The sequence below is a fragment of the Odocoileus virginianus genome, chromosome 20, assembly GCF_023699985.2.
Source record: "Odocoileus virginianus isolate 20LAN1187 ecotype Illinois chromosome 20, Ovbor_1.2, whole genome shotgun sequence".
NCBI lineage: Eukaryota > Metazoa > Chordata > Mammalia > Artiodactyla > Cervidae > Odocoileus > Odocoileus virginianus.
Genome location: NC_069693.1, coordinates 21,673,116 through 21,688,435, shown reverse-complemented (window position 1 = coordinate 21,688,435; position 15,320 = coordinate 21,673,116). Strand labels below are relative to the sequence as shown.

The 15,320-nt window shown below is 41.7% G+C and overlaps 1 non-coding gene across 1 annotated transcript; it reads right to left on the bottom strand.

The window, feature by feature from the left end:
• Positions 1–9,751: 9,751 nt before the first annotated feature.
• On the bottom strand, positions 9,752–9,855 carry LOC139030074 (U6 spliceosomal RNA). Its single transcript, XR_011482393.1, has one exon. It is a non-coding gene; the product is annotated as a U6 spliceosomal RNA (small nuclear RNA).
• Between the last annotated feature and the right edge of the window lie 5,465 nt (positions 9,856–15,320).

Below are 15,320 nucleotides of genomic sequence, written 5' to 3'. Positions count from 1 at the left end.
TTGCTCGAAGGGGCTGAAAACTTAGGCCCCACCAAAGCCTGAGGGCATCCCTGGTGACTTGGTGGTGAAGAATCTGCCTGCCAATGCAGGAGCCACAAGAGACGGGCTCGACCCCGACTTGGAAAGATCCCCTGGAGAAGGAAACGGCAACCCACTCCAGTATTCTTGCCTAGGAAATCCATGGACAGAGGAGCCTGGCGGGCTGCAGTCCATGGGGTTGTAAAGAGTCGGACATGACTTAGTGGCCAAACAACAACAACAAAGCAAAACCTGCACAGAGATTTTAAATACAATTGTTTATAGCAATTTTGGGCTTCTCTGATGCTCAGATGGTAAAGAATCTGCCTGCAGTGCAGGGGACCTGGGTTCGATCCCTGGGCTGGGAAGATTCCCTGGAGAAGAGAATGACTACCCACTCCAGTATTCTGGCCTGGAGAATTTCATGGACTGTATAACCCATGGGGTCCTCAAAGAGCTGGATGTGACTGAGCAACTTTCACTTTCACATAGCAATTTTATTAGTAATTCTGAAACCTGGAAGCAAACAAGATGTTCTTCACTAGGTGAATGGATAAATAAATCGGGGGATATATCCAGACAATGGCATTGTGTTCAGCACTAAAAAGAAATGAACCATCAAGCCATGAAAAGACAGACAGGAAACATAAATGCCTATTTCTAAGTGGAAGAAGCTAACCTGAAAAGGCTGCTTTCTGTATGATTCCAACTATATGGCATTCTGGAAAAGGCAAACCTATGGAGGCAGTGAAAAGATCAGTGGTTGCCAGGGGTTAGGTGGAGAGGATTGAATAAGTGGAGCACAAAGAATTTTCTGGTCAGTGGAACTTCTTTTTATAATACTATAATGGTGGATACATGTCATTATATGTTTGTCCAAGCCCATAGAATATACAACAAAAGTGAACCATAGTGTAAACTATGGACTTTGGATGACAATGATGTGTCCCTGTAGGTTCATTCTTGGTAAAAGAAAAAACTGTGTCACTGGTGAGTGATGTTAATAATGAAGGAAGCTATGCATATGTAGGGGCAGAGGATATATGAAAAATCCCCATAGCTTATGGTCAATTTTGCTGTGAATCTAGAACATCTCTAAAAAAAATTTAGTCTATTAAAAATACATCAGGGCACTTACCTGGCAGTCCACTGGTTAAGACTTTGTGCTTCCATTGCCAGGGGCAGGGGTTTCGATACCTGGTCAGGGAACTAAAATCCCTCATGGTATACAGTGCGGCCAAAAGGTTAAAAAAGTTATATTAAAATATGAGGAGTGATTTTGTGTGATAAAAATAGTTGGATTTCTTGTTCATCAGGCCCTTTTTCTTTACAAATTTCCTTTATAATATATATTAAATCTTTTTTTCTCAATAACATCAAGTTTAGAACTTTGCTTTTATATCTCCTTTGATATTTAGATTGAATTGCCATGAAATGATGTATTTTGGGTGATACATGCATTCATTCTGATTGAGCACATCCTATGAGCTCAGTGTTGGAGATGTAGAGGTAAATATGGTTCCTACTTTCATGAGTTTACAATTCAGTAGAGGAGGCAATGGAAAACAAAGAAACCATAAATGTAACATCACACTTGCAGTTAGTGCCAAGAAGTAAACTATAGTGGGAGCAGAGATAGGGCATATTAGGAAAGATTTCCCCAAGGAAGTGATGTTTGCAGTATCGTCTTTGGGGCAAGAGTGAGCCTTAGCTAGATGAAGAAGGACCGGGGAGTTCAAGGTGGATGAAAATGCATGTGCAAAAGCCCTAAGATAGCAAGGAGATGGGGATAATCCCAGAATGATGGGAAGGTAAGTGGGTCTAGGAAAAAGAAGCCCTACCATGGGCAGTTAGAGAACTCAGGTCTTCTGAGAGAGTGCTAGGGACTTTTTATCTTGAGAACAGTGGGAAGTCAGTCAAAGATTTTAAGCTAGGGTGAAGGAGATAAGTGTGACATGATCAGAAAATACCTTTGAACAATATGAGTGGTTACAACATGGAGAACAGTTAGAATGAGAGTAGATTTCCAAAGAGATGATTACAAATAGTTCACTCAAGACGTGATGGTAGCTGGGACTAGGAGGAGGTAGTGGAGATAAAGAGAAGGAAATGGATTCCAGAGATCTATGACAAGTAAATTTGCTAGAACTGGGTGATTGATTGTACTTGAGAGTGAGGGGAGTTGGACTTTGGAATGGCAGAGCGAGGAACGTGACAGATCCTCTCCCCCCAAAGCAATAACAAAACTGAAAAAAATGATCAAAAACAACCACTTAGGGATTCTGGAAATTGAGCAAAGGGGTACAACAAATTGAGAAGTGTTTATTCAGGAAAAACTACTCAGCATCAGGTATGAGCAGTGAGAGTTTATAACTTCTTGTCTGGGACAGCTCCCACCCTGGGACCCAGTTCTTCTGGCTGGTAGTTCCACCAGAGTTATTGTTGTTCAGTCACCCAGTCCTGTCTGACTCTTCAAGACCTCCATGGACTACAGCTGGACTAAGCTATAAAATAGCACCCTCATTGCCAGAGGGGACCAATTGGATTTGGAGCAGGACACAGAGGAAACCCATTGCCCAAGGGTTTGTTAAAAAAAACAGCAACGATCTCCTCTTTCTCCGTTAGTCCCTCGGTTGTGTCTGCCCCTTTGTGACTCTATACCCTTCAGGCTTCTCATGGGCTATCCCAGGCAAGAATGTTGGAGTGGGTTGCCATGCTCTCCTCCAGGGGATCTTCCCAAGCCAGGGATCGAAACTGGGTCTCCTGCATTGCAAGTAGATTCTTTACTCTCCGAGCCACCAGGGAAAGATCTTGGTGGCAAACAAATAAGGAAGGCAAATGCCATAGCTATCCTGAGGGTTTGGGCAAGCAACAGGGCAGTAGATTGGCCAGAAAGTTGACAGTGAAATCAAGAACTGAGACAGGCATAGTGGGTCTTGGTGAGCTCCCACAGACGTCTGGTGATCCAGAAGGCCATGTACGTAAACAGCTATTCAGTTGTTTCTGGATTAGTACTGAGTGTTAAGTTATCCTGATCAAGGGACAACTCCTAGGAAGCCAGACTTTTAAAGTAATGGAAAAAAAAAACAAACCATCCATAGATATCTGGGGCTGCATTTTGTAGGGTAAACAGACTCTGCAGAATTCGTCCAGTCAAGTCACTATAAACAACCAAAAGAACAGCAATAGCAACAACCTGTGAGGTAAAAAATCAGAGTTTAGAGTTGCTACGACATATCATATGAAGTGTCCAGCAGCTGCTGCCATCTGGCCTGACTACTAGGGACATGTGAACTCTGTTATGTCTGAGAGGACATAGATGCGGCAAATGTTAATACAAGATGATTGGAAGAAGCTGGAGAAATAGCTTGAGTATCATCGCAGGTCCCTAAGCTTTTGGGAGCTTCCATTCTAAGGTATCATGTTACCAAAATTCACATGACACATGTGTCAACATATCAAATAACTTAAAGTAAGTTTTATATACTTTGAAATTTTCATTGCTGTTTCCTTTCTCCACATGTGGTTTGGCCATGACTTTTAAGAAGTTTGAGAGTTACTGTGCCACTTACTTAGCACGCAGGTCAGATCCACAGATAAAGGTGACTGGCAAATTCTTGAAGGGCTTTTTTCTGGTCATATATTAGTGGTTAAAATAGATCTGTGAGGGACTTCCTGGTGATCCAGTGGCTATGATTCTGTGCTGCCAAGGCAAGGGGTCCAGGTTTGATCCCTGGTCATGGAAGTAGATCCTGCGTGCTGCAACTAAAGGATCTTGTGTGCCACAACTAAGACCCAGTACAGTCAAATACATATTTTTAAAAATAAAAAAAAAGATAGATCTGTGAGTCAGACTACCTAAGTTTGAATCCCAGATCCACTACCTGATAAATTTGTGAACTTGAGCAAGATATTTAATCTTTCTGGACCTGTTTCCTTCAAAGAAATGAAAAGTTTTCCTTCATGAAAATGAGCATAATATTAAAACTGACCTCATAGGATTATTGTAAGAATTAAACAGATTAATATGCAAAACACCTAGAATTGGGATTGACATATAATAAGTTCTGTGTAAGTATTAGTTGTCATATTTATTTTCTCTGTGTCGCTTCTACCTGAACCTTCCCATAGTTTGTACAGACAGGAAAGCACAAGTTTGAATTTTTTTTTTTAAAGACCGGAAGGACTTCCCTGGTGGCTCGGTAGTAAAGAATCCACCTGCCAATGCAGGAAATATGAGTTCAGTCCCTGATCTGGAAGCTCCCACATGCCGTGGAGCCACTAAGCCTATGGGCCACAACTAGTGAGCCTGTGCTCTAGAGCCCAGGACCTGCAACTACTGAGTCCACTACTGAAGCCCTTGTGCCCTAAAGAAGCCGCTGCAGTGAGAAGCCGGCACACCACAACTAGAGAGTAGCCCCCACTTCTCCCCAAGTAGAGAAAGCCTGAGCAGCAATGAAGACTCAGCAGCCAAAAACAAATAAGTAATTTTTTTAAAAAAGAGAGAAAAATCATGGTAGACATGACTTGAAGTTGCATGGAAGAGGACAGTTGGAAGTTGGAATATTACCACTGTGCTGGAATGTTCTTTCAATTCTGCCTACATCAGGCAAAAATTGTGGCTGCCATTTTCGGACGGTCACTCCATGATGAAAAACCAAAATATACAAACTTGTCCAAATTGTCATTTTTATTAATGAGTATGTGTATTTTGGTCTGATTTATTTGGTACTTGTAAATCACATTTTTTATGAGTTTTAAAACATCAAAATGTGTGAATGTGTTCATATCTTACTTCCTCTTGGAAATGAACATTCACCTCTTGATTAAACTGGGTTGTTTAAGTACTCCCTTGCACATGGAACTATCTAGAACTGTATAAAAAAAAAAGTTAAACAAATATGGCCCCTGCCCTCAGAAATGCACAAACATGAAAAGAAACAGGGATATATACCCTTTCCTAGAGTCCACACTTTAGCAAAAGCACAGGCCAGGAACACGTTGATCAAATATTTACAAGACACATAACCATTACAGTTAATAATTTTCATGTTAGGGCACACTGACATCTAAGTGAGAACTTAGTGGTAGTTAAAAATCAATAGAACAGTAAAAATCAGGAACTTCTGTAAGCAATTTTATTGGTCACTTTGACAGATTTGTCATACATAAAATCTGAGAAAACACTACTGTATATATGTGTGTGTACTTAAAACTAAAACTTTATTTTTTAAATTTATTTTAAAGAAAGGAGACAGCGGTTCCTGGGAGACCCCAGAACAGCTAACATTCACATGCCTTGTAGTTATGGATTATTCCTTTGATGTCAGGCAATATTCGTCATCAACTCCACAAGCCCAGGGTCCCTGTGGGTGGGAAACTTTGCAGGATCAATCTCCAGTCACTCTTTTTTGGTTCTTTCCTCACTCCCTGGGTCCCTTGGCAGCCTCTAATTATGCCATCTCATTTACTAGCTCAGCCTCGACTACCTAATGCTCATTTGAGGGGTCGGGGGCAGGAGAAGAGATGACCTCCGTGGCACATGCAATAAGGTGCAACTCTGGAGTCACCGAGTGATGTTTCTCAATATTTGCTCTGTCAGAGACAGGCAGCCAGAGCTGATCTCTTTTTCCGAGGCAGCGAAAACCGTTTTGTAAAGAGAGAGGAAGGAGTCCACCTAGCCTCAGGTCTGGAGGCTAGGAGGTTTGCCTGGCAGTGAGTCTAGCCTTTTTTGCTCTCACTTGGCAAACTGACCCCTCCCTCAAGCTTCCACTTAAGGTTTCATAAAGTCCTCTCCTTTCCTCTGGGCTCATCCTGAAACTCCTTACAGACCTCCATGGTGGCAATCATTGGTTTCCCAGCCTATGTCTTACCTGTCTATCCCCATCACATACCACAGTACTAGTCACATGAAGGGCATTCAACAAATGTCAATAGGACAAAAGTCAACCAAAGTAGGTTTTTTCACTTGATAATCATTGGCCAGAAAACACAATGGCCTAATTAACCAGAGAGTAAGGGGGTCACTTTGGTCACAGAAGTTCATGATTTTTATTATTTTACTGGCAACCCACTCCAGTACTCTTGTCTGGAAAACTCCATGGATGGAAGAGCCTGGTAGGCTACAGTGGGATCGCAAAGGGTCGGACACGGCTGAGCAGCTTCACTGGTGGTGGGCAGGGAAGCCTGGCGTGCTGCAGTCCATGGGGTCACAAAGAGTCAGACCCGACTGAGCTGAACTGAACTACCTACCACTTGCGTGTGTGCGCTTAGTCGCTCAGTCATGTCCGACTCTTTGTGACCCCGTTGGCTGTAGTGCGCCAGGCTCCTCTATCCATGGGGATTCTCCAGGCAAGAATACTGGAGTGGGTTGCTGTGTCCTCTGCCAGGGGATCTTCCCAACCCAGGGATTGAACCCAGGTCTCCCACACTGCAGGTGGATTCTTTACCATCTGAGCCGCCAGGGAAGCTCAGATTACCACTTAAGTACCATAAATATAGGCTATTCTAGTTGGTATGAAGCAGTGTGGCCTAGCGGGTAAGAATGCAGATAACTAGAATAAGCTGCCTTGGTGTGAGTTTTGACATTGGCATTAGTAGCTGTGTGACCTTGAGCAAATTCCCTAACCTTTAGGCACCTGGGTTTTCTCATTTGTAAAACAGGGCTCGTAAGAGTACGTACCTCATGTTGTTGTTGTGAAAATCAGATGAGTTAACATTTGTGAAGTATTTGTGTGCTTGGTCGCTTCAGTCGTGTCCGACTCTTTTCGACCCTATGGACTATAGACTGCCCGGTTCCTCTATCCATGGGACTACTCCAGGCGAGAATACTGGAGTGGATTGCCTGGCAAAAGGGCTGATACTGTACAAGTACTCAATTGATATTTGTTCATGAGTAAAATTATTATTTTTAAATTCTCAGTACATTGTTAAACAAGATACTCATACTCTTTTTTTTTTGGTTTTTCTTTCAGCTGCTTAATTTTATTTATTTATTTATTATTATATGATTATATTTTGGCTGTACCATGTGGCACATCATATCTTAGTTCCACGACTAGGGATCAAACCTGAGTCCCCTGCAGTGGAAGTGTGGAGGCCTAAACCCTGGAATGCCAGGGAATTTCCCAGTTGCCTAATTTTATGTTCTGGTTAGCTTAGGTATTGAAAATATCACTCTCTGGGTTATTGCTGCATGCGCGTGTGCTAAGTTGCTTCAGTCATGTCCGACTGTTTGCAACCCTTTGAACTATAGCTGACCAGGCATCTAAACAATGAACAGAGTTAATACAAGCAAGGAGCTTTGAATGGTGCCTGACACAAGGGCTCCATTTTAGCTGGCATTATATTATTAATTTGTTCATTCAACAAATATTTTCTGAGTGACTATTATGTGCTTTAGCTCAGTTGGTAAAGAATCCACCTGCAATGCAAGAGACCCCAGTTTGATTCCTGGGTCGGGAAGATCCGCTGGAGAGGGATAGGCTGGTGGTGGTTTAGTCGCCAGGTCATGTCCGACTCTTGCAACCTCATGGACTGTAGCCTGCCAAGCTTTTCTGCCCGTGGGATTCTCCAGGCAAGAATACTGGAGTGGGTTGCCATTTCCTTCTCCAGGGGATCTTACCAACCCAGGAACAGAGCCCAGGTCTCTTGCATTGCAGGCAGATTCTTTACCAACTGAGCTGTGAGGGAACCTCATAGCTATGGGATAGGCTACCTACTCTAGTATTCTTGGGCTTCTCTTGTGGCTCAGCTGGTAAAGAATCTGCCTGCAATGCGGGAGACCTGGGTTTGATCCTTGGGTTGGGAAGATCCCCTGGAGAAGGGAAAGGTTACCCATTCCAGTATTCTGGTCTGAAGAATTCCATGGACTGTATAGTCCATGGGGTCACAAAGAGTTGGACATGAGTGAGTGACTTTCACTTTCACTTTCTTCTCATTATGTGCTAGGAACCATGGATACACTGGGGAACAAAACAGACAAAAATGCTGCTCTCATGAAATCAACATTCCAATGAGGCAAAAGGACAATAAATAGAACATGTAAAATTCATATCATATTTCATAGATTTTAGGACACACGTTTTCATGTCTTAGTATCTTTGAACTTGGGATACATCTTGTAACTGATGGCATTTTGCTCTTCTAATTGCTGGCGTTTTTTTCTTTCGTACATAAAATGGTGATACATGTTTCATGCAGTGGCATCTTAAATTTGATGTTATATGAGAGCATGTTAGGCTTCCTCGGTGGCTAAGTGGTAAAGAGTCCATCTGTGATGCTGGAACAGCAGGAGACACAGGTTCAATCCCTTGGTCAGGAAGATCCCCTGGAGAAAGGAATGGCAACCCATTCCAGTATTCTTGCCTGGAGAACCCCATGGACAGAGGATCCTGGTGGGCTACAGTCCATAGGGTGGCAAAGAGTCAGATGTGACCTAAGTGACTTAGCACACACACATGCACGAGAGCATGTTAGATATAATCAATGATATAGAAAAAATAAGGCAGGATGAGGGTAGGGAACTTGGGAAGCTTTGCAACTTAAATATGGCATATACTCTTGTGTCTTTTTATACTCACATATTTTAGAAGTCAAAACCACAATTATTAAGTCAAATAATAGTTTAAAAACCTTGTTTGTGCCAAATGCAATGTAGTATCCTGAATGGGACCCTAGAACAGAGATAGGACTTTGGTGGAAAAATAGTGAAATCCAAATGAAGTTTGCAAGTATAATTAAGGGCTGAATCAATGATAATTTCTTAATTTTGATGATTATACTGTGGTTATATGTAATAACATTAGCAGGAACTGGGTAAGGGTATATGAAAAATCTGTATCTTCTTTACAACTTTTTTGTATATTTACTTTTATTGTCAAATAAAAACTTTAACAAAAAATGTTATTAGTGAACTTGAAGCCACTCTGTTTACCAAAAAATAACCGATTTGTTTGGACACAGTTTCTTTGTAAGATATTTTACCCAGTAGGCACATTCATGCATGCAAACAGTTCTGGATTACAAGGCTGAAAGGTAGAAAAGACAAGAGTTTCAGGAACCAGAAGTAATAACCACTAACAATTATCAAATATTTACATGGTTCCTGCATTGGTTAAAGTCCTTTATACATGTTAATTGACCAGATCTCACTGCAACCCTATGATGTTGGTACTATCATTATTCCCATTTTCACCAATGAAGAAACTGAGGAACAAGGATTAAATAATTTGCTTAATTTAGGAAATGATGAAACTATGGTTCAAACCTAGCTAGGGCAGTGGCCCTCAGGTGGGGATGAGCTTCGCTTGTTCAAGGACCCAAAGAGCCAGTGTGGCCAAGTTTGGAGAAGTTGGGGGGTGGGGCCTGTATGGTAGGACATAGTGTTTTGTCCACGAAGGACACTTCTGCTTCATAAAAGAACAACAAACCACCCTTCAGGTGATGTCATCCCATCTGTTTCTGCAAAATTACTGTCAGCGGTATCCTTCTCAGCACAGGTGTTTTGGTTTGGGTTGGCTTTAGCTTTTTATTTTTTTTTTGGAGGTAACCTGTTATTATTCTTCCTTAAGAAAAAATTAAGGTGTACTTTACAAGCAGGAAAATTCACTTAAAAAAAAAAAAGATTTTAGTAGTCAAGAGCTTTTTTTTTTTTTTTAAGATTTTTTTAATATAGTGCAGGGGAAACAACTGGAAAATCTTAAACAAACCTATGGATTATTATTATTATTTTTTTAACATGGAATGCTTCACAAATTTGCGTGTCATCCTTGTGCAGGGGCCATGCTAATCTCTGCTTCGTCTGAATTTTAGTATATGTGCTGCCGAAGTGAGCTCTGGGTTATTTTTTTTTTAATTGTAGTAGAAAATTCACTGTTGTGTGTGTGTGTGTGTATGTACAGTTCTGCAGTCTTTGTCCAATGTGTACAGTCATATAGCCAGCACCACAAAAAAGATATGGACAGAATCCTCCAAAATTCCTACTGGTAGCCACCTCTTCCCCCACTTCCAGCCCCTGGGAAACCACTGAGCTGTTTTCTCTCCTTGTAATTCAACCTTTACAAGAATATCCTACAAATGAAATCATACTATCACTTTTTCAGTCTGGCTTCTTTAACTTATCCTAATGCAGTGAGATTCATTCCTGGTGATGGGTGTATTGGCAGTTCTTACCTTTTTTTGCTCTGTAATTTCCCTTTATTTGGATGTATTAATATTTGTTTACTAATTCACTAGCTTAAGGACATTTATGCTGTTTCCCATTTTTGACAACTACAAATATACTATAAACATTCACATCCAGAGTTTTGTGTGAAATAACTTAAAAAAAATCTTTTCCTGTAATACAGTAGGATGACTTTTAGTGTTGTATGGTTAAGTATGTGGAACTTTATGAAAAAGCATTGTTTTCCAATCCAGAGTACTCATCTTAAAAAAAGAACATCAGTTTTCTTTATAGAATAAAGTTTCTGTTAGTATCACAATAATAAATGTAGTAGGGTTAATGGAACATTAAATATTATCCTGAAGGAGCGTTGAGGTGCTTTTCTTTTTTCTTCGTCATATGTGACCTTCATTTGCCTTTTGCTCAGAGGTGCCCATCTCACAGGGAAGACCAGGAAGTGTTACAGCAGAGGGAGAGTCTAAGCTCAGCTCTGACTTCTGAAAAGGATTCTCATAGTTTATTTTAAAGACATTAGCTGTGAGAACCAGAGTTTTTGATCCTCTTTACTTTATGACAGGAAGGGAAAAGGCTTTTGGCAAATCAAATGAAAGGTCAGGGTTTATCTCTATGCAGTGGATTGAAAAGAGACAAGAAGAAAAAGCAAGCTGCCTTTCCCTGAGAAGGGGGTAAGAGTGGGAGGTGAGTGGGGGTGAGGGGGTCAAGGAGCCGGGAACTCTGGTTTTCTTTGCCTTTCCCTAACTTTCCTGCAGAAGATTTCCCACACAGAGACTGAACTTGGAGGCCCAGCCCTTTAGCTGCCAGTTATTGTTGCTCAGTCACGAAGTCATGTCCAACTCTTTGTAACCCCATGGACTACAGTATGGCAGGCTCCCCTGTCCTCCACCATCGCCTGGAATTTGCTCAAATTCATGTCCATTGACTAACTGATGCCATCCAACCATCTCATCCTCTATCGTCCCGTTCTCCTCCTGCCTTCAATCTTTTCCAGCATCAGGGTCTTTTCCAGTGAGTCAGTTCTTCACATCAGGTGGCCAAAGTATTGGAGCGTAAGCTCCAGCATCAGCCCTTCCAATGAATATTCAGGGTTGATTTCATTTAGGATTGACTGGTTTGATCTCCTTACAGTCCAAGGGATTCTCAAGAGTTTTCTCCAGCACCACAATTCAAAAGCATCAATTCTTCAGCACTTAGCCTCCTTTATGTTTCAACTCTCACATCCATACATGACTACTGGAAAAACCATAGCTTTGACTCTGTGGACCTTTTTCAGCAAAGTGATGTCTCTGTTTTCTAATATGCTTTCTAGGTTTGTCATAGCTTCTCTTCCAAGAAGCAAGTGTTTTCTGAATTTCATGGCTGCAGTCACTGTCTGCAGTGATTTTAGAGCCCAAGAAAAGAAAATCTGTCATTGTTTCCACTTTTTCCTCTTCTATTGCCATGAAGTGCCAGGGATACTCACTAAACCCTGGATATGAGAGGTGGGCCCATTACCTGGGGCAGGGAGAGGGGAGGGGAAGGCCAGAGGCTGCTTCAGCATGGGTGGGAGGAGCCCAGCCCCAGCACTTGGAAGCCATGCAGTCCAGTCTCCTGGGTGATGTCCTTCCATGCTGTGACAGTCTATGACTGCCTAATCATTTCTAGAATCGGAGTGGGATATTTAAAAATAAATTAACAGCTTTTCCATTCCTTTTATAAAACCTAAGGTCAGAGTCCTACCACCATAACCACTGATATCATTGTTCCCTCAAACCAGCACATTGCAGAACTCTCAGGTGACAGCCAAGGGAACAGCTCGGTTGGAAGTGCCTTGGGCGAAATGGAGCAGGTTGTGTGTAAAGTCCCTTTGGGGTGGACTCACTTCCTGGGGGAGACTGCGAGGATCTTCCCAGCAGAGCCCCAGTTCTCTACAGACTCAACTAGAAGGATAACCTCCTAATTCCCCCTGCATCTCTGTCTGGTCCTCTGGCCTTTGCCCGGCAACTACAGAATGAGGTGATCCTGCTGACCCACCAGCAACAGCATGTGTGCTTTGCAGGTTTTATTTTAGTTTGCATGGGGTCAGCACTGATGCAGTTGACACTCCTAACTCCTCATGTCTAAAGGCATCTATCGACAGTGAGTTGGGGCTAGAGGACCAGTCTGGGGTGGTGAAACAAATTTTCCTGTCTTAAACCAGTGTCCCTAGTTAGTCCTCTCGGAAGCAAGACTAAAGCACTTTCTCTCTTACTCCATCTGCTGCCACCCTTCACTTGGCTCACTCAGCCCACTGGCCTGGCCACACCCCGAACACACCAGGTGCCAGCCCACCTCAATGCTTTGCCCTTGCTGTTTCCTCTGCCTGGAATGCCTGTTCTCCTGTCATCCACTGCACTCATTCTCTCTCTTCTTTCCTTTCTCCATTAAATGTCACTGCCTCAGGGAGGGTGTAGGGGGTGGGGAGCTGTTCTAATGATCTTACGCAAAATACCACTAGTCTAATCTCACACTCTGCTTCATTCTTATCTGTGATATTGATGCCTCCTGACATGTTTCTTTGTTCATCGCTTCTCTTGCCCCACAGGAATGTCAATTCCAAGAATGTAGGGGCAGGGCTTGCCTTGTTCCTTCAGTCTCCCCAGTATTAGGTGTGTGCGTGTCTCATAGATACTTATGGAGTGAATTTATTAATTAAAATTGGTTGCAGAACTCTTGCTGTAGAAGGGCTTTAAGTGACAAGTAGGCACAATGCCCCACCTCTCTCCATGTTTTGGTTCAAACCTGAAATCCTATTATCCTGACTTGTTCTTTTTTTAAAATTGAAGTGTAGTTGATTTGCAATGCTACTGTTAGTTTCTGCTATACAGAAAAGTGATTCAGTTATACATATATATTTTTTTCCTATTTTTTTTCTGTTATGGTTTATTACAGAATATTGAATACAGCTCCCTGTGCTATACATTAGGACCTTGTTGTTTATCTATTTTATGTATAGTAGTCTGTATCGGCTAATCCCAGGCTCCTAATTTACCCCACCCCAGCCTCTTTCACCTTTGGTAACCATATTGTTCTTTTTTATTCTCTCCCTCCCAGTCCTCCCACGGAGGGTGATGTGTACCCTGTGGTGCCCTTCTCAATCACTAGAGACCCCCGTCATGTCTTTGTTTCGTCAGAGTCTCACGGGAACTTGATGTTCCCAGACTTGGGTAATTCACTGTAGTTTGGCCCCTATCGATGGTCCCCTCCCTTTCATGGATCTGAGCGGTGAATCCAGATAAAATTTGCTGGGTTGCATCACCTCTAGCACTTGTTTCCAGGCAGAAGAGCAAAGGAGTGTCCTTGAGGCCTCACTGGGGGATGAGAGCAGCAAACCCTTTAAACTTTGGGACATTTCTGTGCTTCTTGGCTGAGAGAGTTCTTCAGAACTTCAGGCCCATGAAAATGTACTTGGGAGTGGGACTTTCCTGGTGGTTCAGTGGTTAAGACTCTCTCAATGCAGGGGGACCAGGTTTGATCCCCGGTCAGGGAATTAGATCCCGTGTGCTGTGATTAAAAAGGTCCCACATGCTGCAGTGAAGATCAGTGATCCCATGTGCCACAACTAAGACCTGGTGCAGCCAAACAGATAAATATTAAAAAAAAAAATTCTTGAGACTTTCTAAAACGTTCACAGATATCCAGCATCCCAGTGGATGACCGAATGTCAAGAATACGTGACCCATGGGCAAGAATGAGATTCAGGACTGACATTGCGTGTCATAGAACTGGAAGAAAAACTACCTAACTTTGAACAGCTTCAAAAATTTCTAATAGCTGTTTAAATGTCTGTATAATGATTTGCTTAAAGTCTCTCACTAGACTTTAATAATAGTACTCTGAGAGCAGAGTTTGCTTCCATCTTCTCGAATCCTGTATCTGTAGGACTTAGAATAGTGCTTAACCAATGATGGGTACTCTGTAAGCAGAGATGAGTCAGTTACTGAATGAATATGGTAGAAAAATCTTCTCTGATTTCTATAGAAGTGGTTATTTTCGTGTTTTTTTAAATATATTTGTTTTCAGCAATAGCCACTGTTGGCTACATTTTCATGGCAGCTGGAGGTAAGACATGAATGGGGATTAAGAATTAGGAAGATAAGGTATGAAGCCAGGAGCTGAGTCAGCTGGTAAATATTGAACAGCTATCAAAACACAATCAATTATAGAATAATTTTAATGTCTATCAGCAGATGAATGGATTAACAAAATGTGCTATATTCCTCCCAATGAAAATTACTCAGCTATGCAAGGAATGAAATCCTGATACTTGCTACAAATGGATGAAACTTGAGGACATTATGTTAAGTGGAAGAAGTCAGACATGAAAGACTACTTATTATACAGTTCCCACTTATAAGAAATGTTCAGAATAGGCAAGTAGATTAAAGGTTGCCATAGGCAAGGCAAGGTTGAGCAGTAGAGAGTGACTGCTAATAGGTACAGGATTTCTTTTTGGAATGATGACAGTGTCTCGAAATTGGATGGTGGTGATGATTGTACAACCTTATGAATATACTAAAACCCAGTAAATTGTATACTTGGAAAGAATGAATTTTGCAGAGTACGAATTATATCTCAATTTTTAAAAACAACCCCAAATAATATTTTATTATTAGAAAAACAATGAGAAATTGTAGTCTAGAAACAGGCTGATGGATTGGAGCATACATAGTTTAGACACTCAGTTATTCTCAACATCAGAATGGCGAGAACACAGACTCATTTCCCAAGAATCTAAGCTTGTTTGCCTGGTGACTCCCTCTGTATGTACAAATGACACTCTTTCTTGACGAATGCTAAGAATTGGAGTGGGACTGAGGTCCTAGACATTATCAAATGAAAGAACCCTAAGTTCTGAATAAGGAAAAATGACTGAGTTAATGTGAGAATGGTTGAAATGATTATGCAAAGTGCAAAATAAACAGGTTGGTATTATTTGCTAAGCTCCATGAAAGAAGTAGCCAGTAGATGCTTCAACCCACAAACAAATGAAAGCTTTATTTCCTCTTTAGCCTTTAGAGTCCTGACGGGAAGTGAATGGCCATAACGTTAAAAGCTCAACTTGCCTTCCCCTTTCACAATGAGAAAAACATCAGACAAA